General features: G+C 37.1%; 1 protein-coding gene across 1 annotated transcript in view; it reads right to left on the bottom strand.

Annotated features, from left to right (window-relative positions):
• LOC101887289 (F-actin-monooxygenase Mical) overlaps window positions 1-25,588 on the bottom strand; it is a 159,412-nt gene that overhangs the window by 83,857 nt on the left and 49,967 nt on the right. Inside the window, exon 4 of the mRNA XM_059124179.1 lies at window positions 6,095-6,147. The gene's annotated coding sequence lies outside the window, so the exon portion shown is untranslated. The remainder of the gene's footprint in view (window positions 1-6,094; window positions 6,148-25,588) is intronic.

A 25,588-nucleotide genomic window follows, 5' to 3' on the forward strand; every position in this document is an offset into this window, starting at 1 on the left:
ATTCTTGATCAGCGTAAAATTCTAAGAAGATTTAGGCCTGTCCGACCGTCCGTCCGTCTGTTCTAATCCCTCTAGAGTCAAAACGTATTAAGATGGGAAGCTACAATTTTGCACAAATTACTCTATTAGTCTGCAGGCAGGTCAAGTTCGAAGATGGGCTTTATCGATATCCACGATATCGTATAGCCCCCATATAACGGTACTCCAGATATTCGACATCTGATGATTTTTCAAGGGAACTGCCTGAAAATCCGTACTCTTCCTGAGTACTTTACCCCCTGGAAGAAAATTACCTAAATATGTCCATGATATCGTATAGGCCCCATACAACGATACCTCCCGATATTCGGTATTTTGATGATTTTGGCGACATTATTAACCAGAATTATTTCAAATTTGGTATTTGAAGTTCGTAATGAATACTACAGCATATGACAGGAGATTGTCTGTGCAGGTCCACATATCTGTATATATATCCCCCATATAACTGCACCTCCCGATATTCGGTATTTTGATGATTTTAGCGAGATTATTCACCGGAATTGTTTCAAATTTGGTATTTGAAGTTCGTAATAAGCACTACAGCCTGTGACAAAAAATTGTCTATGCAGATACACGTCTTCGTATAGCCCCCATATAACGGTATCCCCCGATATTCGGTATTTCGATGATTTCTGCGACATTATTCACCGGAATTGTTTAAAATTTGGTATTTGAAGTTCGTAACGGATACTACAGCCTATGACAAAAAATTGTTTCTGCATGTGCACGTCTTCGTATAGACTCCATATAACGGTATGCCCCGATATCCGGTATTTTGAAGATTTTAGTGACATTATATACCGGAATTGTTTCAAATTTCATATTTGAAGTTCGCAATGGGTGCTACAGCCTATGACAGAAAATTGTCTGTGCAGGTCCATGTTTTCATATAGCCTCCATATAACGGTACTCTCGATATTCAACATTCTGATGATTGCAACCTAATTTTTCAATGGGAATTGTCTGAAAATCCGCTGAGTACTTTACCCCCTGGAAGAAAATTGCCCAAAAATATGTCCATGATATTGTGTAGGCCCCCCATAAAATGATATTTCGGCATTTTGATGATTCGAAATTTATTGCAGAAGTTAAAACAATTTGGGGGGAATTAAGAACCAAAAGTTTAATTAGCACCCTTAGAGCCATCTACAGCTCATACCTGCCACAATATTTGGCACTTAAGTGATATTACAGTGCTGCTATTTATGCTTCCTGCATTTTTTTCAAGGTGCCGGTAAGCTAAATTTAATATAAATGGTCCCGCAAAAAAAAAACCAAATCTAATAAAAAAATATTCTCCCATTGTCCCCTCTCCGGATTCACTTTAAATGTTGCAACAAATAAAAATAATAATAATTGCCTTTTGTACTACATTTAAACAAATAGACGAAAATATTTATCATGCATGCTGAGGATTTGAGACGAGAGCCAGCACTTAAATGATAGCCATTTTTGCGAAAATAGCCACGGCGGATTGTTGTCGAGCAACGAGAACGATGGCGACGGCGTCGAGTACCACCAGACATTTAAAATAACATAAAAATATGTAAATCTCAAAGAAAATCACAAACATCTATGCATTTGGGTTGGCTGCCTTGCCTCCGCCATTCATACAATTGTGGCAATCATAAATTCTGTGGCGACTGCAAAACAAAAGAATATTCCCAAAAAAAAGATATGCGAATATTAATAATGGAAATTAAAGTGGGCTGAGAAGCCCAAGAGATTGGCGGCGAAGCCTCTTGATTAAGAGGCAATCTCTGCCGCAGCTTCAATTAAACTTTGAATGGCTTAGCAGGCTACTACTAATTTGTGGCAACTGTTCCCATTTTTCATTGATTAGCCACAGCGAATCACCCAAAACAAAGGAGTTTTCTATTAAGGCTAACAATTTTTTAAAGTAATTGAGAATTTTTTTAATATGCCATCCTATTTATACCCTCCACCATACTATGGAGGGTATATTAATTTTGTCATTCCGTTTGTAACTCCTCGAAATACTCATGTCACACCCAATAAAGTATATATATATATTCTTGATCAGCGTAAAATTTCTAAGCCGATTCGTAAATGGGTCATATAGGTCCAGGTTTTCATGTAGCCCCCATATAACGGTACCCCCCGATATTCGGTATTTTGATGATTTTAGCGACATTATTCACAGGAATTGTTTAAAATTTGGTATTTGAAGTTCTTAACGGATACTACAGCCTATGACAGAAAATTGTCTGTGCAGGTCCACATATCTGTATATATCCCCCACATAACTGTACCTCCCGATATTCGGTATTTTGATGATTTTAGCGACATTATTCACCAGAATTGTTTAAAATTTGGTATTTGAAGTTCGTAACGGATACTACAGCCTATGACAGAAAATTGTCTGTGCAGGTCCACATATCTGCATATATCCCCCACATAACTGTACCTCCCGATATTCAGTATTTTGAGGATTTTAGCGACATTATTCACCGGAATTGTTTGAAATTTGGTATTTGAAGTTCAAAATGGATACTACAGCCTATGACAGAAATTGTCTGTGCAAGTCTACGTCTTCGTATTGCCCCCATATAACGGTACCTCCCGATATTCGGTATTTTGATGATTTTAGCGACATTATTCACCGGAATTGTTTCAAATATCGCATTTGAAATTCGCAATGGATACTACAGCCTATGACAGAAAATTGTCTGTGCAAGTCTACGTCTTCGTATCTCCCGATATTCGGTACTTTGATGATTTTAGCGACATTATTCACCGGAATTGTATCAAATTTGGTATTTGAAGTTCAAAATGGATACTACAGCCTATGACAGAAAATTGTCTGTACAGGTCAACTCCCAATATTCCGTATTTTTTCTGATTTTGGAGACACTATTCACCGAAATTGTTTCAAATTTCGAATTTGAAGTTCGCAATGGGTAAATCATGCTATAACAAAAAATTGCCTATGCAGGTCCTCGTCTTCATTTAACCGATATATAACGGCACCTCCCTTTATACGGTATTTTGATGATGTTACCGAAATTGTTTACCGGATTTTTTTCGAATTGGAAGATCTTAGCGGGCCTATAATAAAAAATTGCCTCGTCTTCTTATAGCCCCATATAACGATACCTCCCGATATTCGGTAGTTTAATGATTATAGGGGCATTATTCAACGGAATTGTTTCAAATTTCGTATTCAATTTTCGGAATCGTTACAACAACCAATGACAAAAAAAAATGCTAACGTAGGTTCTCCAGTTCGTCCAACCCCTTATGTAACGGGTTTTTCTTTAATTTTCGATGAATTTTTTATAAAAATTTTCAAGTTCTTCCCAAATGGTGGAGGGCATTAAAAGTTCTGCTTCGAAATTAGATGCTCTTTTACTTGTTTTATTTGAAATATATATGACGGTTCCAAAATTAATTGATGATTATTTCACCAATTTTTTTAAAGAGTATGTACGGCCAAAACGTGCCTTATCGAAATTAAGGTTTTAGACCCTAGGACTTTTTGGAACAAATCCATTTCAGGACATTTGGAGTCGATCTAGAGGTATCAGCGTGTCTGTCCGTCTTTTTGTCTGTCTGTCTGGATGGTGCGCCCTATAACTCTCGAAGGGAGTATCCGATTGGGTCCAAACTTGGTATATAGTAATATTTTTGTCAAACTTAGATCGAGTTCGGATATGGGCAATATCGGCCCACTCATTCTAGTACCTCCCCCACAAAAAGTCGAAATTTAAAAAAAAAATATTTTCTGCACAGAAAAAGCAACGATAATTCGATTTTGCTCCAACTTTGCAAATCCTAATATTTGTGTCAGTGCTAGGTCAGGTGCGAAAATGGACAATATCGAACCACTCCATCAAGTACCTCTCCCACAAAGAGTCAAAATTTTTAATAATTACAATTCTTATAAAATGTGCTGTAAGATTCCGATTGTCTTCAAATTAAAAATATCCCAATATTTATATTAACCCAAGGTCTGGTGTTAAGATGGGCAAAATCGGTCCACCCTTTCTGGTACCTCCCCCACAAATAGTCGAAATTTGCAAAAAAAATATTTTACTGCACAGAAAAAAGAGCAACGATAATCCGATTTTACCCCAACTTTGCAAATCTTAATATTTTCATCAGTGCTATTTCAGGTGCGAAAATGGACAATATCGGGATACTCCATTAAGTACCTCCCCCACAAAGGGTCAAATTTTTGAATAAATATAAGTCTTATAAAATGTGATGTAAGAGTCCGATTGTCTTCATATTTTACACATCCCAATATTTATATTAACCCAAGGTCTGGTGTTAAGATGGGCAAAATAGGTCCACCCTTTCTGGTACCTCCCCCACAAACAGTCGAAATTTGCAAAACAAAAAATATTTTTTGCACAGAAAGAGAAAGGATAATCCGATTTTTCAATATCGGTCTACTCCATCAAGTACCTCCCCCACAAAGGGTCAAAATTTTGAATAAATATAAGTCTTATAAAATGTGATGTAAGAGTCCGATTGTCTTCAAATTTTACACATCCCAATATTTTTATTATTCCAAGTTCTGGTAAAAAGATGGAATATATCGGTTCACTCCTTCTAGTAACTCCCCCACAAAAGGTCGAATTTAAAAAAAAAAAATATTTTACTTCAGACAAATAGAAAGGACGATCCGATTTTGCTCTAACTTTGTAAATTCAAATATTTTCATCAGTGCTATGTCAGTAGCGAAAATGGACAATAACGGTCCACTCCTTGGGGTACCTCCCCCACATAGGGGCAATATTTTGAATATCCGTGAAGCTTATAAAATGCGAAATTAACATCCGATTCCAATCAGACCTGGAACATCTCAATATTTACATCAACACAGGATTTGTTATAAAGGTGGTAGGGATCGGACAATTTCTTCTGGTACCTCCCCCACAAAGGGTCAACATTTTTGAATGACCAAAACGATCATAAAATCCGAAATATGCATCCGGGTTTCTTTAAATTGCAATCATCAGAATATTTTTATAAACCCAAGGTCTGGTGTGAAGTTGGAATATATCGGTCCGCTCCTTCTGGTATCTCCCTCACAAAGGGTCAAAATTTTGAATATCCATAAAGCTCACAAAACGCAAAATTAACATCCGATTCCATTCAGACTTAGCACATGTCAATATTTCTATCAAGGCAAGATCTGTTATAAAGATGGTAGAGATCGGACCATTTCTTCTGGTACCTCCCCCGCAAAGGGTCAACAGTTTTGAATAACCAAAACGATCATAAAATCCGAAATAAGCATCCGGTTCTCTTTATATTTCGCACATCCCATTATTTCTACTAACACCAGAACTGCTGTGAAGATGGAATATGTCGGTCCTCTCCTGCTGGTACCTCTCCCCACGAGAGGATCAAACTTTCTGAATTGCTAAAAAGCCCATAAAACTCGATATTAGCATCCAATCATTTTTAAACTTCGCACATCTCAATATTTCTACTAACTCAAGATATGGTATGAATATGATAGATATCGGCCGACCCCTTCTGGTAACTCCTTCCCCAAAAACGATTACAATTGTAAATACTTAAATCTCCTAACGTGGCACGTCGCTATATTTATATCATATTTATTTAGGTCCGATTCGAAATGGCCTATATTGGCTCATTCAGTCGGAAGCTACTACAAAGAGGGTCAACAATTTGAATACTCATAACAGAATTCAAAATATATTCAAATAATCGAATATTAGCTGAGGGGGTATACATCTGTCAGCAAAACCGACTAATACTTTTTTAAGATTGGTTTTTAATCTGTTTTGCAAATTTGCCTAAATTTCTAATTATATTAACATTTTAGTGAGATTCGACGAAAAAAAAAATCATCTCGAAGGACCAAAAATATCGATACTTTTATCGGTTTCTCATTATTTGCCGGTATATCTCACTAAAATGTAAATATAACTCAAAATATGTCTAAATATCCCCATCACATAAATTCTTCTAACAATTCTAAAAAATTTCAAAATTAAACCAAAAAAATCTAAATTTTCTGTTTAAAATTCTCAAAATTTTTCCAAAAACTTACTTTTATTTGTTGTTATCCAAACACCAAGGCAGCACATATAGGCTATTTTTTATCTGCAAAAAAAGAGAAAGAGAGAGAGAGAGTGAGAAGATGGTAAGTAAAACGTTATAATTGTTAAGTAAATAGCTTCATTTAAAATATACATCTTATGCTAACTAAATTACAACAACACAAAGAGCAACAAACAAATAATACCCCGACTGACTTTCATTTGAAGCATAGCAAACATTAGCACCTTCCAGCTAATTACCCCCCCTCCAAGTTGTGGGGCCAATCAACTCCGGCTTAAGGTAGGTCAGGAATGAATTTTTATTCAAAACGAAAAAAAAAAATAATAAATAAATTTGCGGTTTTTGTGGTTCGAATTTGAAGAATAAAATTAACAACAATTATGGGGAGAAGATAAGAAATAAACAAAAGAACAAAATGGGAGAAGGAACAAAAGAAAACAAAAGCCATGTGACATGACCTTTGAGGTGTGACTAAGAACGAAAAATCAAAAAAAAAAAAAAAAGAAATAAGTTCGGAAGAGCCGAATTTTTAATACCCTTCACCTTAGGGTAAGGTAAAAGAAACATTAGAACCCATTATGACCCACAAATATCAATTTTTAGACATATTCGTGGGAAAATGTGAAAATCATCAAAATATCGAATATCGGAAGGTACAGCTATATATACAAAAACGTGGACCTATACATGCCATGTTTCGCCACCGGAGCTAGAACCCATTATGACCTAAAAATACCAATTTTCAGACAAATCCGTGAAAAAATGTGGCAAAAATCATCAAAATACCGAAAATCGGGAGGTACCGTTATATGGGGGCTATACCAAAACGTGGACCTATACATGCGATGTTTCGCCACCACATCCATAACCCATTATGACCAACAAATACCAATTTTTAGACAAATCCGTGAAAGAATGTGGCAAAAATCATCAAAATACCAAAAATCGGGAGGTACCGTTATATGGGAGCTTTACCAAAAGGCGGACCTAAACATGCCATGTTTCGCCACCGGAGCTAGAACCCATTATGACAAACAAATACAAATTTTCAGACAAATCCGTGAAAAAAAAATGTGGCAAAAATCATCAAAATACCGAATATCGGGAGGTACCGTTATATGGGAGCTATACCAAAGCCTGGCCATACATACAATATTTCGCCACCGGAGCTAGAACCCATTATGACCAACAAATACCAAATTTCAGACAAATCCGTGAAAAAATGTGGCAAAAATCATCAAAATACCAAAAATCGGTAGGTACCGTTATATGGGGGCTATACCAAAACGTGGACCTATACATGCGATGTTTCGCCACCACATCCATAACCCATTAGGACACACAAATACCAATTTTTAGACAAATCCGTGAAAAAAATGAGGCAGAAATCATCAAAAATGAGGCAGAAATCAAAAATCGGGAGGTACCGTTATATGGGAGCTTTACCAAAAGGCGGACCTATACATGCCATGTTTCGCCACCGGAGCTAGAACCCATGATGACCTACAAATACCAATTTTCAGACAAATGCGTGAAAAAATGTGGCAAAAGTCATCAAAATACCGAATATCGGGAGGTAACGTTATATGGGGGCTATACCAAAGCCTGGCCCCATACATAGAATTTTTCGCCACACGAACTAGGACCTATTATGACCTACAAATACCAAATTTCAGACAAATCCGTGAAAAAATGTGGCAAAAATCATCAAAATACCGAAAATCGGGAGGTACCGTTATATGGGGGCTATACCAAAACGTGGACCTATACATGCGATGTTTCGCCACCACATCCATAACCCATTATGACCAACAAATACCAATTTTTAGACAAATCCGTGAAAAAATGTGGCAAAAATCATCAAAATACCAAAAATCGGGAGGTACCGTTATATGGGAGCTTTACCAAAAGGCGGACCTAAACATGCCATGTTTCGCCACCGGAGCTAGAACCCATTATGACAAACAAATACAAATTTTCAGACAAATCCGTGAAAAAAAAATGTGGCAAAAATCATCAAAATACCGAATATCGGGAGGTACCGTTATATGGGAGCTATACCAAAGCCTGGCCATACATACAATATTTCGCCACCGGAGCTAGAACCCATTATGACCAACAAATACCAAATTTCAGACAAATCCGTGAAAAAATGTGGCAAAAATCATCAAAATACCAAAAATCGGTAGGTACCGTTATATGGGGGCTATACCAAAACGTGGACCTATACATGCGATGTTTCGCCACCACATCCATAACCCATTAGGACACACAAATACCAATTTTTAGACAAATCCGTGAAAAAAATGAGGCAGAAATCATCAAAAATGAGGCAGAAATCAAAAATCGGGAGGTACCGTTATATGGGAGCTTTACCAAAAGGCGGACCTATACATGCCATGTTTCGCCACCGGAGCTAGAACCCATGATGACCTACAAATACCAATTTTCAGACAAATGCGTGAAAAAATGTGGCAAAAGTCATCGAAATACCGAATATCGGGAGGTAACGTTATATGGGGGCTATACCAAAGCCTGGCCCCATACATAGAATTTTTCGCCACACGAACTAGGACCTATTATGACCTACAAATACCAAATTTCAGACAAATCCGTGAAAAAATGTGGCAAAAATCATCAAAATACCAAAAATCGGGAGGTACCGTTATATGGGGGGCTATACCAAAACGTGGACCTATACATGCCATCTTTCGCCACCGGAGCTAGAACCCATTATGACCTACAAATACCAATTTTCAGACAAATCCGTGAAAAAATGTGGCAAAAATCATCAAAATACCGAAAATCGGGAGGTACCGTTATATGGGGGCTATACCAAAGCCTGGACCCATACATACAATATTTCGCCACACGAACTAGGACCCATTATGACCTACAAATACCAATTTTCAGACAAATCGGTGACAAAATGGGGCAAAAATCATCAAAATACCGAATATTGGAAGGTACCGTTATATGGGAGCTATACCAAAGCCTGGCCCCATACATACAATTTTTCGCCACACGAAGTAGGATCCATTATGACCTACAAATACCAATTTTCAGACAAATCCGTGAAAAAATGTGTCAAAAATCATCAAAATACCGTATAGCGGAAGGTACCGTTATATGGGGACTATACGAAAACGTGGACCGATATATCTCATTTTCAATACCAACCATTCTAGACACAATACAAATTATTCTGCTAAATTTTGACACTCTACATCAAATAATGTGGGCTGTATCGTGATGTCAGCAGACAGATGGACAGACCAATGGACAGACGGGCAGACAGGCGGACGGAGATACTTAATCGAGTGGACCGATATTGTCCATTTTCGCACCTGACCTAGCACTGATGCAAACATTCAAATTCGCAAGTTTAAAACAAAATCGGGTTATCCTTTCTCTTTCTGTGCAATAAATTATTTTCTTTGAAAATTTCGACGTTTTGTGTGGGAGGTACCAGAAGGAGTGGACCGATATTGCCCATCTCCGAACTCGATTTAAGTTTGATAATAATATTACGATGTACAAAGTTTGTATCAAATCGGATAATCCCTTCGAAAGTTATCGTGCGCACCAGCCAGCCATGACGGACGGACTAGATCGCTAGATCGACTCCAAATGTCCTGAAACGGATTTGGGACAAAGAGACCTAGGGTCTTAAACCCTTATTTCGATGAGGCACGTTTTGACCGTATCAAATGATATTTACCCTACCCTCTCTAGTCAAAGTACCAAGTGGTGGGCGTTGGGTGAAGGAATGGAACCCTTAAATTTGGTATTGATATCATTGTTGGTCTCTAGGCTTTACAAATATGGGGATGTTGAAATAGTTATGGATGGAAAAAATTGGAAAAATACTCTTCGGTCAAGTTCGAAATGAACGATTTTGGAGACTTTTTGGTGTAAAAGGTGAACATATTTTTATACCCTCAGCCACCATATGGCTAGAGAGAGGATACATCATTTGATACGGCCAAAACGAGACTCATCGAAGTAACGGTTTTAGGCCCTAGGTATATTTGGACTAAATCCTTTTCAGGACATTTGATGTCGATCTAGCGATGTCCGTCCGTCCATCCGTCTGTCTGTCTGTGTGGCTACTGCGCAGGATAACTCTCGAAGGGAGTATCCGAATTGTTCCAAACTTGGTATATCGTAATATTATTGTCAAACTTATACCGAATTCGGAGATGGGAAATATCGTTCCACTCCTTCCGGTATCTCCCACACAAACTGTCAACATTTTCAAAGAATATCATTTATTGCACAGAAAGAGAAAGGATAATCCGATTTTGCTTCAACTTTGCGCTTCCTAATATTTACATCAGTGCATCGGGTCAGGTGCGAAAATGGTAGGAAATCAAATACCACCCCACAAGGGTCAACATTTTGAATAATTATAACTCTCATAAAATGTGATGTAAGTGTCCGATTGCCTTCAATTTACACACATTACAATATTTTTATTAACCCTAGGACTTGTGTGAAGATGGAATATATCGGTCCACTCCTTCTGGTACCTCACCCACAAAGGGTCAACATTTTGCATTTTCACGAAGCTCATAAAACACGAAATTATCATCCGATTCCAATTTAGACTTGGTAAATCTCAATATTTCCATCAACACAAGATCTGTTATAAAGATGGTAGAGATCGGACCATTCCTTCTGGTACCTCTCCCACAAAGGGTCAAAATTTTGAATAACCAAAACGATCATAAAATCTGAAATAAGCATCCGGTTCTCTTCAAATTACACACATTCCAATTTTTTTTTTAACACAAAGGTCTGGTGTGAAATTGGGAAATATCTACGAACCCCTTCTGGTACCTCCCCTACAAATGGTCAACATTTTGAATATTCATGAAGGTCATGAAACACGAAATTATCATCCGATTCCATTCAGACTTGGCACATCTGAATATTTCCATCAACACAGGATCTGTTATAAAAACGGTAGAAATTGGACCATTCCTTCTGGTACCTCCCCCACAAGGGTCAACATTTTGAATAATTATAACTCTTATAAAATGTGATGTAAGTGTCCGATTGCCTTCAATTTACACACATCACAATATTTTTATTAACCCTAGGACTGGTGTGAAGATGGAATATATCGGTCCACGCCTTCAGGTACCTAACCCACAAAGGGTCAACATTTTGAATATTCATGAAGCTCATAAAACACGAAATTAACATCCGATTCCATTTAGACTTGGCACATCTGAATATTTCCATCAACACAGGATCTTTTATAAAAACGGTGGAGATCGGACCATTCCTTCGGGACCACCTCCCCCACAAAGGGTCAAAGTTTTGAATAACCAAAACGATCATAAAATCCGAAATAAGCATCCGGTTCTCTTCAAAGTACACAGATTCCAATTTTTTTTAACCCAAAGGTCTGGTGTGAAGTTGGGAAATATCTGTGAACCCCTTCTGGTGCCTCACCCACAAAGGGTCAACATTTTGCATATTCATGAAGCTCATAAAACACGAAATTAACATCCGATTCCATTTAGACTTGGCACATCTGAATATTTCCATCAACATAGGATCTGTTATAAAAACGGTAAAGATCGGACCATTCCTTTTGGACCACCTCCCCCACAAAGGGTCAAAATTTTGAATAACCAAAACGATCATAAAATCCGAAATAAGCATCCGGTTCTCTTAAAATTACACACATTCAAAATTTTTTTTAACCCAAAGATCTGGGAAATATCTGCGAACCCTCCTGGTACCTCCAGCTCAAACAAAGCGAGCTAAGCATCCAATTCTCTTCAAATTTCATACTTCCAAATATTTTTGCCAACTCAAAATCTGTTGTGAAGATGATATATATACCTGTCAACCCCTTCTGGTACCTCACCCACAAAGGGTCACAATTTCCAATACCAGTTTCTGACCCAAAATTTTCAAAATATGGCAACTCCCAAGTTTCTAGCTCGTTTAGCTTTGCCTTATCAATGAGTTTAGTTACTTGTCGGTGTTACTTTTGCTTTTAATATCATTTGCTATAGTTGATGTTGTTGTTGCTATTATTGACATTATTATTTACCCTGACGATGATGGAGGCAACAACAACGACGGCAAGAGAAAAAAAAAATACGAAATTCAAAAAACATAAACATTGTCATCGCCAGAAACAACGACGACGACGACGACCACGACGACGGACAAGTGCAATGTTAAAAGGAAACTTGTTTAGAGCCAGTCGCCCAGCCAGTCAGGCAACCAGCCAGTCAGACATGGAAACTCTTCATTCCCTCGTGAAAAAAATTTTGTCACCACCACCCATCCCATCATCCCCATGCTGAGCACCAGATTCCATGTCGGTCGCACAGCCAACAGCCAAGCGAAGACATGGTTGCATTGAACTGGCATTAGAAAGGTTGTACAACGTGTCCGTTGAAGTAGCAACAGCAAATGGGAGTTCAATATTGGCACAGAAAATGGGGGTCGTCTTGGTGGAGGGGAGGGAAGAGGAGAGGAGGTCTTTGGGGGCCTTGGGTAACGAAAAAAGGTACTTGCAACACCAATGACGGACAACGGCAGCAACAACAAATTTGTTAGAAGTCGTCATCATCGTCGTCAACCAAGTCGAGCGGCGTTCATTGCTATTTGAAATTGAAATTTGAAAATTGCAACAACAACAAGGCAATGCCACAACAACAACAAAACAAGACAACGACGAATGGAAAACCTAAAACATCGACAGCAAAAATGTTTAACGCTTTCACTTGCTGTTGCTGCTGTTGGCCACAAAGTTTTTTGTTTTGTTGTTGTTGTTGGTGTTTTCTTTATTTTCTTGTTATTTTTGTTGTTGCGCTGCCGTTGTTTATTTTAAGTTTGAAGCTATTTTTAAAAAATTTTCCCCGTTCATTCGTTCGTTTGTTTGAAATTCACAACAGGAGGAACATTTTTAATGTCGGGACAACAACGTCAAAGAAATGAAAAACCCCCTCAAATTTAAAAAAGGAGAGGGGAGGCGGAGGCCACCACAAAACTCCCTTCGCCTCCTTCCCCAAATTCGGTCTTCCTCCTTTCCTTTGTGTCTGGGAATTGGAATATCTACTCTTCTATCTACTCCTCGCTGAGAATTGAACTGAAAATAAATATCGAATAGAAATAAATTTAGATTTGCTTAGAAAAAGATAAGAAACAACAGCAGCAGCAGCAGCAGCACAGCAGCTATTTTTGTAAATATTTATCCTCAATTGGCGGAATTGGATTCACACGAAAGTTTGAGAACAAAAAAAAAGAAAGCCATGTAAAATAAATTGGTAGAAGAAAAAAATTGAGGAATTCCAGAGAATGAACATGTGATATGGTCCCAAACAATGGAAAAATGAAAAAAAAAATAGGAAGGGCCTTGCAAACTATACCGAATATTTTATGACCTTCATTGGGGACGTAAACTCACAATTTTTGAATCACACCGAAACAATTCCCAAAGACCAGAATAAAAATTCCAATAAAAAAATTTTAAATACATTTTTAAAATTTGTTGCCTATAATGGAAAATTTATAGAAGAGGAGGCAGGACAAAACAATTTGAAACTTATTTTCTGACTGCAAGTGCCCGCCACTTCGTCAGCGAAAAGTCCACCTTAAAACAGAACAGTTCGTGTAAGGCCTTTTTATTCCCTCAGCCATATAACGGCCAAAACGTGTCTCGTCGAAAAAACGGTTTCAGACACTAGGTCTCCTTGGACCAAATCCGTTTCAGGACTTTTGGAGTTAATCTAGCGATGTCCGCCTGTCTGGCTGGCTGGCTGGTGCGTACGATAACTCTCGAAGGGAGTATCCGATTTGATTCAAACTTGGTACATCGTAATATTGTTGTCAAACGTAGATCGAGTTCGGAGATGGGCAATACCGGCCCACTCCTTCTGGTACCTCCCACACAAAATGTCAATATTTTCAAAGAAAGGATAATTCGATTTTACTCCAACTTTGCGAAATCCTAATATTTATATCAGTGCTATTTCAGGAGCGAAAATGGACAATATCGGTCCACTCCATCAGGTACCTCCCCCACAAATGGTCAACATTTTAAATATATATAACTCTTATAAAATGTGATGTAAGGATCCGATTGTCTGCAAATTTCACATATCACAATATATTTATTAACCCAAGGCCTGGTGTGAAGATGGAATATATCCGTCCACTCCTCCCCCAAAGAGGGTCAATATTATAAATATTCGTGAAGGTCATAAAACGCAGAATTAACATCCGGTTGCATTTAGACTCGGCAGATCTCAATATTTCATCAACACAAGATCTGCTTTAAAGATGGTAGAGATCGGGTCATTCATTCTGATACCTCTCCCTCAAAGAGTCAACATTTTAAATAACAAAAACGGACATAAAATCTGAAATAAGCATCCGGTTCTCTTCAAACTACACACATACAAACATTTTTGCTAACACAAGGTCAGTTGTGAAGATGATATATATCTGCGAACCCCTTCTGGTACCTGACCCACAATTTTCAATATTTTTATCTGTCATATCTTGCGAAACAAGTCAGCGATTCTCTACACATGGCTCTACATCTAAATATTTCTCTCAACCTCAACCTGAAATGAATATGGAATTTGTGATTTCGCATAAAATTGGTGATAAATATTCGATTCCAATCGATTTCATATTATTGTATCCTACACCACAAGGTGGTCAGGGTATTATGTCTTTGTGCATTTGTTTGTAACAGGCAAAAAGAAACGAGATAGAGCCATAGTTCCTTTTGATGATCTGCATAGAATCACATTCTGAGTCGATTTATGCAAATAATTTTTTTCAAGGACCTTCCAAGCCATAAACGTGGCTTTTTTTAATCATTTTTTTTCAAGGACATTCCAAGCCATAAACGTGGATTTTTTAAATAAATTTTTTCAAGGACCTTCCAAGCCAAAAAACGTGAATTTTTTTAAATAAATTTTTTCAAGAACCTTCCAAGCCAAAAAACTTGGATTTTTTAAATAATTTTTTTCAAGGACCTTCCAAGCCAAAAAACGTGGATTTTTTTAAATAAATTTTTTCAAGGACCTTCCAAGCCAAAAAACGTGGATTTTTTAAATAAATTTTTTCAAGGACCTTCCAAGCCATAAACGTGGATTTTTTTAAATAAATTTTTTCAAGGACCTTCCAAGCCATAAACGTGGATTTTTTAAATAAATTTTTTCAAGGACCTTCCAAGCCATAAACGTGGATTTTTGAATAAATTTTTTTAAGGACCTTCCAAGCCATAAACGTGGATTTTTTAAATAAATTTTTTCAAGGACCTTCCAAGCCATAAACGTGGATTTTTTAAATAAATTTTTTCAAGGACCTTCCAAGCCAAAATAAATTTTTTCAAGAACCTTCCAAGCCAAAAAACGTGGATTTTTTAAATAATTTTTTTCAAGAACCTTCCAAGCCAAAAAACGTGGATTTTTTAAATAATTTTTTTCAAGGACCTTCCAAGCCAAAAAACGTGGATTTTTTTAAATAAATTTTTTCAAGGACCTTCCAAGCCAAAAAACGTGGATTTTTTAAATAAATTTTTTCAAGGACCTTCCAAGCCATAAACGTGGATTTTTTTAAATAAATTTTTTCAAGGACCTTCCAAGCCATAAACGTGGATTTTTTAAATAAATTTTTTCAAGGACCTTCCAAGCCATAAACGTGGATTTTTGAATAAATTTTTTTAAGGACCTTCCAAGCCATAAACGTGGATTTTTTAAATAAATTTTTTCAAGGACCTTCCAAACCATAAACGTGGATTTTTTAAATAAAAATTTTCAAGGACATTCCAGCCCATAAACGTGGATTTTTTAAATAAAAATTTTCAAGGACATTCCAGCCCATAAACGTGGATTTTTTAAATACATTTTTTCAAGGACCTTCCAAGCCATAAACGTGGATTTTTCCGTCCGTCTGTCCATGTATTGTGAACAAAGTACAGTTCGCATTTTTTACCCGATCCAGATGAAATTTTGCACAAATCATTAGTTTGGCCCAAGGACGAACCCTATTGAAATTGGAGATAATCGATACTAATTTAGATATAGCTCCCATATATATCTTTGTCCGATTTGCCTTTTATTGTGCACCAACCATGTAATATCAGCCCGAATAGTATGGAATTTTGCACATACAACCAAATTAGGCCTGAAAATATGTATGCCAAATCTGATCGAAATCGGTTCAGATATAGCTATAGCTCCCATATATATTATTCATCCGATTTGTTATTTTGTCCTCCGCAGCCGTAATATGCACTCCGTAACAACGATGTTCAGGGAAATATATCAAATACAGCTCAGAAATACATTTGCTAAATTTTATCGAAATCGGTTCGGATTTGGATCTTATCTCCCATATATAACTTCGTCCGATTTACTTTTTATTGTGCACGAAACGTCTAATATTTGTCCAAATGTGATGGAATTTGGCACTTACGACCGAATTGAGTCTAGAAGCTAGTATGTTAAATTTAGTGAAGATCGGTTTAGATATAGCTATAGCTCCCATATATACTATTCATCCGATTTGTTATATTTGTTACCCACAGCCGTAATATGCACTCTATGACAACAATATTTGGGGAAATATATCAAATACAGCTCAGAAATACCTTTCCTAAATTTTATCGAGATCGGTTCGGATTTTGGATATATCTCCCACATATAACTTCGTCCGATTTGCCTTTTATTGTGCACCAAAAATCTAATATTTATCTAGAAGCTAGTATGTCAAATTTGGTGAAGATCGGTTCAGATATAGCTATAGCTCCCATATATATTGTTCGTCCGATTTGTTATATTTGTTACCCACAGCCATAATATGCACTCCATAACAACGATATTCAGAGAATTATATGAAATACAGCTCAGAAATATTTTTGCCAAATCTTATAGAGATCGGTTCCGATTTGGATATTCCTGCCATATATCACTCTATCCGATTTCAAATGAATTGTGCACCAAATGGGCAATACAAGTCCGAATTTTAAAGACACAAATGCTTCGGCATATTTAGTCTTTTATAATCATAGGGTGTAAGATTGAATTCTCCCATAAAAACTTTTAATTGTTATGCGGAGCTCTACTAAATTAGCAAATCTTAAAATCGGTCCCGCCCGACTTTAAGACTTTCTTTACTGGTTTTGAAAATATTTTTTTTTTTCAATTTGTATCAGATACCCCCCCTTTCTCCATCCCCCTATTAATAAAGCGTCACAACTTAGTTATTAATCCATCTCATCTTAATTGAGGTTCATAATTTTTTCCTAAAAAAAAGCGGGGGACGGGGATTCATGATCTCCATGAATGAATTTGCTTTTCAAAGCAATTTATTCCCCAACTCTAAATTATTCCGCTATACGAGTATTCGACATAATTTCATAAACATCCCCACTATTTGTAAAACTATACGGCGTCTACAGAATGAACCATTCATTACAGCAAGCAACATACCCCCGCCCGCATCGAATGAACCTCAACAATTTAAATTCTTTTAGAAATTTTGTCATTGTGCAGAGCAATGCGATGAAATTATATCAGCAGCAGTAGCAGCCATCCATCCAACCGACCGACCGACAGGCGAACCCCACCACAAACATTTACTATGAATGATATAGAATTCGAACAACATATTGGCGGGTAAAGAGGCTAGGCGGGCAGTCAGTCTTTCCGCCAGTCAGCCCATCAGTCATGCATCCATCCATCCAGCTAGCCAGCCAGCCAGCCGACCGGCTGACCAGCCAGACAGTGAACCAGTTGGGCGGACGGGTTGAATGGTTCGTCGGCTGTTTTGGCAAATAAAGAAATGAATGAATGAATGTTTTAAAAATACATGACTGGTGTGTGGGGAAGGAGTGGGGAGGGGGGGGGTGGTATTTTTGAAATGTGGGCAGCCTCAACATCAGCCTAAATATCAATCATTGCCGGTTCTTCGTCTGTCTGTCCTTATGTCTGTTGGTGGGTCATTCCGTGCACACACAACCAAACATACATGTGTATACATTCCTACACTGCAGGGCTATAGCTGTCGGTCGCATGAGACATGTCTATATATATAATTATGAGTAACTAAATCTAATGAAATATTGTCATTGCAGTTAGTCGACCATCAACACCACCACCACCTCCTCATCTATTCTAACTTGCATTAGCGGGGTAGCAACTGGTTTGGCATCATTTCTTTTTTTTTTTTTTCTTTCTATGGAACAATGACTAAGTCCCATTATTTATTAATCGATTCTGATATGAATTAGAGAATTTATTTGAAAAACAAAATTAGGAAGATTTAAAAAAAAAACTTTTGGCAAAATAAATGATGTGGATTTAAGGTAAAATAAACTATCGGATCAGTTTGGGGGATTAAGTGTGCTCATTCTCTTGGTAAACCAGTAAAGAAAGTCTTAAAGTCGGGCCGGGCCGACTTTATGCTATCCTACACCACTTTGCTAATTTAGTAGAGCTCCGCATAACAATTAAAAGTTTTTATGGGAGAATTCAATCATACACGCTATGATTATAATTATAATTTAAAGTTCAAAGGACTAAAAATGCCGAAGCATTTGTATCTTTTAAATTCGGACTAGTATTGCCCATATGGTGCACAATTAATTTGAAATCGGATAAAAATATATATGGAAAGCTATATCCAAACCTGAACCGATCTTGATAAAATTTGGCAATGATATTTCTGAGCTGTACTTGATAAATTTCCCTGAATATCGTTGTTAGAGGGTGCATATTACGGCTGCGGAGGACAAAAATAACAAATCGGATGAACAATATATATGGGAGCTATAGCTATATCTGAACCGATCTTCACTAAATTTGACATACTAGCTTCTAGACTCAATTCGGTCGTAAGTGCCAAATTTCATGCCATTTGGGCAAATATTAGACGTTTGGTGCAAAATAAAAGGTAAATCGGACGAAGTTATATAGTGGGAGCTATATCCAAATCTGAACCGATCTCAATAAAATTTAGCAAATGTATTTCTGAGCTGTATTTGATATATTTCCCCAAATATTATTGTTACAGAGTGTATATTACGGCTGCGGAGGACAAAAATAAAAAAATCGGATGAACAATATATATGGGAGCTATAGCTATATCTGGACCGATCTTCACCAAATTTGACATACTAGCTTCTAGACTCAATTCGGTCGTAAGTGCCAAATTCTATCCCATTTAAGCAAATATTAAACGTTTGGTGCCCAATAAAAAGTAAATCGGACGAAGTTATATATTGGGAGCTATATCCAAATCTGAACCGATCTCAATAAAATTTGGCAATTGTATTTCTGAGTTGTATTTCATATATTTCCCCAAATATCGTTGTTACGGAGTGCATATTACGGCTGCGGAGGACCAAAAATATTAAATCGGATGAACAATATAGATGGGAGCTACAGCTATATCTGAACCGATTTCGATCAAATTTGGCATACTTATTTTCAGGCCTAATTTGGTTGTATGTGCAAAATTCCATACTATTCGGGCTGATATTACACGTTTGGTGCACAATAGAAGGCAAATCGGACGAAGATATATATGGGAGCTATATCTAAATTTCGACCGATTATCTCCAATTTCAATGGGGTTCGTCCTTGGACCAAACAAGTGATTTGTGCAAAATTTCATCTGGAACGGGTAATAAATGCGAACTGTATTTTGTTCACAAAAATACATGAACAGACGGATGGACGACAGACGCACGGATATGCATAAATCGACTCAGAATGTGATTCTATGCAGATCATCAAAAGGAACAATGGGTCTATCTCGTTTCCTTTTGCCTGTTACAAACAAATGTACAAAGACATAATACCCTGACCACCTTGTGGTGTAGGGTATAAAAAGAGGAAAGGCTTTATTTTTATACCCCCAACCATATACAGGATGAAATAAAAAAAAAACTGCAACAAAGTCAAACCCCATAATTTTTACATTTTTTTTAATTTTTTTTTTTTTTTTTTGAAAGAATGCAAAAAATGTCGGAAATAACATCAAATTTAAGAATAAGTTTAGATTTGTTCGAATTGGCACGAATTATTGCCTTCGCAAGGCCAATGAAACCGTCACACGCTGCCCGAATGTTGCTCTGCGGTATTTTGGCCCATTTCCGGTGAAGCACTTGCTTGAGATGATCGACACTTTGGTATTTTTTAGTGCCAAAATACTCCAGACACAATTTTCCAACGGATTGCTATCCGGAGACTTTGGTGGCCATTGAGCGCTGGAAATGAGGCGAAGAATTCTGGAATTCTTAAATTTGGCATTGAAGTACTATAATTGTTCGAAAAGTACTAAACGGTACCAAATTTGGTATATGATGAAGGATTAGGACTAAAACCCTGAATTTTGATATATACGTCAATGTTGGTGTCTGTCGTATTGGGTAAAGTGATATGGCTGGAATCCTCAAATTTTGTATTGAAGTCTGTCTTGGTGTCTAGGTTTGAAATATGAAACGGTTTTCCAAATGAGAACTAAAATTATAAGAACTGTAATAAATGGTACTAATTTTGGTGTCCGAAATGGGGAGATTTCTAGGTTTCTAGGGTTTACATATGGAGACGTTGAAATAGTTTTGGACAGAAAAATGGATGGATGATATCCTTCTCGGTAAATTCCGAAATAAAAGATTTTCGTGTAAAAGGTAAACATTTCTCCATTATTCTTTTCGGCAAAAAATAAACAAATTAGAACGCAACTGAGTTCGGACGGGCCAAACTTTGAATAACCTCAACCATTTTGAAGTTCAAGTTTCCATTTTGAAGAAACTTGAAAATTTTCCAAAAAAAAATAAAAAAAAAGTAAAAAGCTGTATTTTCGTCCGGGCCGAACTTTAAATGCCCTCCACAATTTGGAACGAATTTGGCAATTCTCAAAAACAATGAAATCCGTTACAAATTCTGTTAAAATCTTAAAAATACCTAATGTAGCTGTTATATTTGTGTCCATACGACGACATGGACCTGCATAGGTAACATATGGCTTATAACAAGCCATTACAATATTCAAATGCGAAACTTAAAAAAAATCGGTAACAATGTAGCTAAAAATCAACAAAATACTGAATTTCGGGAGGTACCGTTATATGGTGGCTATACAAAGACGTGGACCTGCAAAGATAATTTTCTGTCTTAGGCTGTAGTATCCATTACGAACTTCAAATGCGAAATTTGAAACAATTCCGGTAAATAATGTAGCTAAAAATAATCAAAATACCAAATATCGGGAGGTACCGTTATCTGGGGGCTATACGAAGACGTGGACCTACTTGGCCCATTTTCAATGCCAAAAGTCCTGCAGACGTAATACACATTTGAGTAAAATTTTATCTACTTACTTCATTCCGTTCGGAAGCTAGAGTAATTTCCACAGACGGACAGACGGAGGGACATCGCTAAATCGACATAGAATTTTATGCTGATCAAGAATATATATATGCTTTGTGGGGTCTAAAATATGTATTTCGAGGTGTTACAAACGGAATGACAAACTTAATGTGGTGGTGGAGGGTATAAAAAAATTCCGTTGAAAAATACCTCTCAAAGGAAAATTGTTATATGGGGGGGCTATACGAAGACGTGGTTTTGCATATACGAATTTTTGTCATGTCAGGCTGTAGTAGCTATTAGGAACTTAATATACGAAATTTGGAACAATTCAGGTAAATAATGTCGCTAAAATCATCAAAATACAGAATATCGGAAGGTACCGTTATATGGGGGCTATACGAAGACGTGGACCTGCACAGGCAATTTTCTGTCATAGGCTGTAGTATTCATTACGAACTTCAAATGCGAAATTTGAAACAATTCCGGTAAATAGGTTCCCTAAAATCATCAAAATACCGAATATCGGGAGATATCGTTATATGGGGGTTATACGAAGACGTGGACCTACACTGCCCATTTTCTATTTTATGCTGTAGTATCCATTACGAACTTCAAATGCGAAATTTGAAACAATTCCGATAAATAATGTCGCTAAAATCATCAAAATACCGAATATCGGGAGGTGACGTTATATGGAGGCTATACGAAGACCTGGACCTGCACAGACAATTTTCTGTCTTAGGCTGTAGTATCCATTACGAACTTCAAATACCAAATTTGAAACTATTCCGGTAAATAATACCGCTAAAATCATCAAAATACCGAATATCGGGAGGTACCGTTATATGGGGGTTATATGAAGACGTGGACTTGCACAGACAATTTTCTGTCATAGGCTGTAGTATCCATTACGAACTTCAAATGCGAAATTTGAAACAATTCCGGTAAATAATGTAGCTAAAAATCATCAAAATACCGAATATCGGGAGGTACCGCTATATGGGGGCTATATAAAGACGTGGACCTGCCTTCTGGTGTAGTATCTATTTCGATCTACACCTGTTTTGTACCTCCCCCCTCACAACTAGTTCCACACAGCACATAGTCACTTTCCTTTGAAACCCAATAACATTCACAGCTAGCAGAGTCATTTGTCTAAGGTTCAAATTTCTAAACAAAACAATTGTTATTGTTGTATGGCTTGTTGTAGATTTTTGTTGTTGTTTAAGCATTGACAGATATTATGTAAAAAAGAAAAAATTAACATTTTCATTTTTGATTAACCCGAAAAAAAAGTAAATAAATTGGATGGATGGATGGACGGACGGACGATGAAATGTCTATGAGCTAATACGTTTGGCAACATTCAAACCGCTTCTGCTTCTCATTTCCATAGAAATGGCCGGTTATTGTTGTTATCATCGAAGTTAGCGTCAGCATCATGGCTATTATTATTTGGCTAACTTAATCATGCAAAAAAACAAAAATATTTGTTTATGTGAAATATTTCGGCAATCTTCCTCCACCTCTTCTCCTTTCTCTATCAACAACACCAGCCAGATAGGGGCTTTGTTACGCTTGTCGCTGTTTTTTTTTTTATTTTTTGCAAGATTAAATATTTTTTGGATGCTGCACACAAAAGTGTTGCGGGATTTTTTGATTAGCCGTTTTTTTTTTTTTTTTTTTTTTGAAAGCCAAACAGAAGTTTTCAGTGTCAAAGGCTGTCACCCCGTGATTTTTAGTTGTCTCTGACACTAATTCGTCATTATTGGCATTATTATTTTAAATGTTTGGGGATTTGTTTTTTATTTTTTGGTTATTATTATTAATTTAATTATCTCCATTGTTTGCCGCTTGACCTTAAACGCTTTTTTATACCCTCCACCATACTATGGAGGGTATATTAACTTTGTCATTCTGTTTGTAACTCCTCGAAATACTCATGTCAGACCCAACAAAAATATATATAGTCTTGATCAGCGTAAAATTCTAAGACGGTTTAGCCATGTCCGTCTGTCCCTCTGTCTGTCTGTGTGCCTGTCTGTGTATCTGTTTGTCCCTCTGTCCGTCTGTTGTAATCACGCTATCTTTCGAACGAATTGAGATAGAAGGCTAGAATTTTGCACACATGTTTATTTTTCCAGTAGGCAGGTTAAGTTCGTAAATGGGCCATGTAGGTCAACGTCTTCGTATAGCCCCCACATAACGGTATCTCCCGATATTCGGTATTTTAATGATTTTAGCGGCATTATTAACCAGAATTGCTTCAAATTTGGTATTTGAAGTTCGAAATGGATACTACAGCCTAAGAGAGAAAATTGCCTATGCAGGTCCAGGTCTTCGTATAGCCCCCATATAACGGTATCTCCCGATATTCGGTAATTTGATGATTTTAGCGACATTATTCACCGGAATAGTTTCAAATTTAGCATTTGAAGTTCGAAATCAATACTATAGCCGATGACAAAAAATTGTTTGTGCGGGTCCACGTCTTCGTATAGCCCACATATATCGGCACCTCCCGATATTCGGTATTTTGATGATTTTAGCGACATTATTCACCGGAATTGTTTCAAATTTGGTATTTGAAGTTCGTAATGGATACTACAGCCTAAGACAGAAAATTGTCTATGTAGGTCCAGGTCTTCGTATAGGCCCCATATATCAGTACCTCCCTATACTCGGTATTTTGATGATTTTAGCGACATTATTTACCGGAATTGTTTCAAATTTGCTATTTGAAGTTCGAAATGGATACTACAGCCTAAGACAGAAAATTGTCTGTGCAGGTCTAAGTCGTCGTATAGCCCCCATATAACGGTACCCCCCGATATTCGGTTTTTTGATGATTTAAGCGACATTATTTACCGGAATTGTTTCAAATTTGGCATATGAAGTTCGTAATAGATACTACAGCTTATGACAGAAAATTGTCTATGCAGGTCCACGTTATCACATAGCCCCCATATAACGATACCTCCCGATATTCGGTATTTTGATGACTTTAGCGTCATTACTCGCCGGAATTGTTTCAAATTTGGTATTTGAAGTTCGAAATGGATACCACAGCCTAGGACAGAAAATTGTCAATGTAGGTCCACGTTATCATATAGCCCCCATATAACCGGTACCTCCCGATATTCGGTATTTTTATGATTTTAGCGACATTATTCACCGGAATTGTTTCAAATTTGTTATTTGAAGTTCAAAAGCGATACTACAGCCTAAGACAGAAAATTGTCTATGCAGGTCCACGTCTTCAAATAGCCCCCATATTAAGGTACCTCCCGATATTTGGTATTTTGATGATTTTAGCGACATTATTAACCAGAATTGTTTCAAATTTGGTATTTGAAGTTCAAAATGGCTACTACATCCTAAGACAAAAAATAGTTTGTGCAGGTCCAAGTCGTCGTATAGCCCCCATATAACTGTACCTCCCGATATTCGGTATTTTGATTATTTTAGCGACATTATTTACCGGAATTGTTTCAAATTTTACATTTTAAGTTCGAAATGGATACTACAGCCTAAGGCAGAAAATTGTCTGTGCAGGTCCTCGTCTTCGTATAGCTCCCATATAACGGCACCTTCCAATATTCGGTATTTTGATGATTTTAGCGACATTATTCACCGGAATTGTTTGAGATGTCGTATTTAAAGTTCGTAACGGATACTACAGCCTATGACAGAAAATTGTCTGTGCAGGTCCACGTCTTAGTATAGCCCCAATATAACGGAACCTCCCGATATTCGGTATTTTGATAATTTTGGCGTCATTATTAACCGGAATTGTTTCAAATTTGGTATTTGAAGTTCGAAATGGACACTCCAGCCTATGACAGAAAATTGTCTATGCAGGTACACGTGGTCGTATAGCCCCCATATGACGGTACCTCCCTATATTCGGTATTTTGATGATTTTAGCGACACTATTCACCGGAATTATTTCAAATTTGGTATTTGAAGTTCGTAATCGATACTCCAGCCTATGCCAAAAAATTGTTTGTTCCGGTCCACGTCTTCGTATAGCCCCCATATATCGGTACCTCCCGACCACGTCTTCTATTAGAAGGCCACTTCTTCTATAAGGAGACCACGTCTTCTATAAAAAG

Source organism: Musca domestica, unplaced genomic scaffold (assembly GCF_030504385.1).
Source record: "Musca domestica strain aabys unplaced genomic scaffold, Musca_domestica.polishedcontigs.V.1.1 1, whole genome shotgun sequence".
NCBI lineage: Eukaryota > Metazoa > Arthropoda > Insecta > Diptera > Muscidae > Musca > Musca domestica.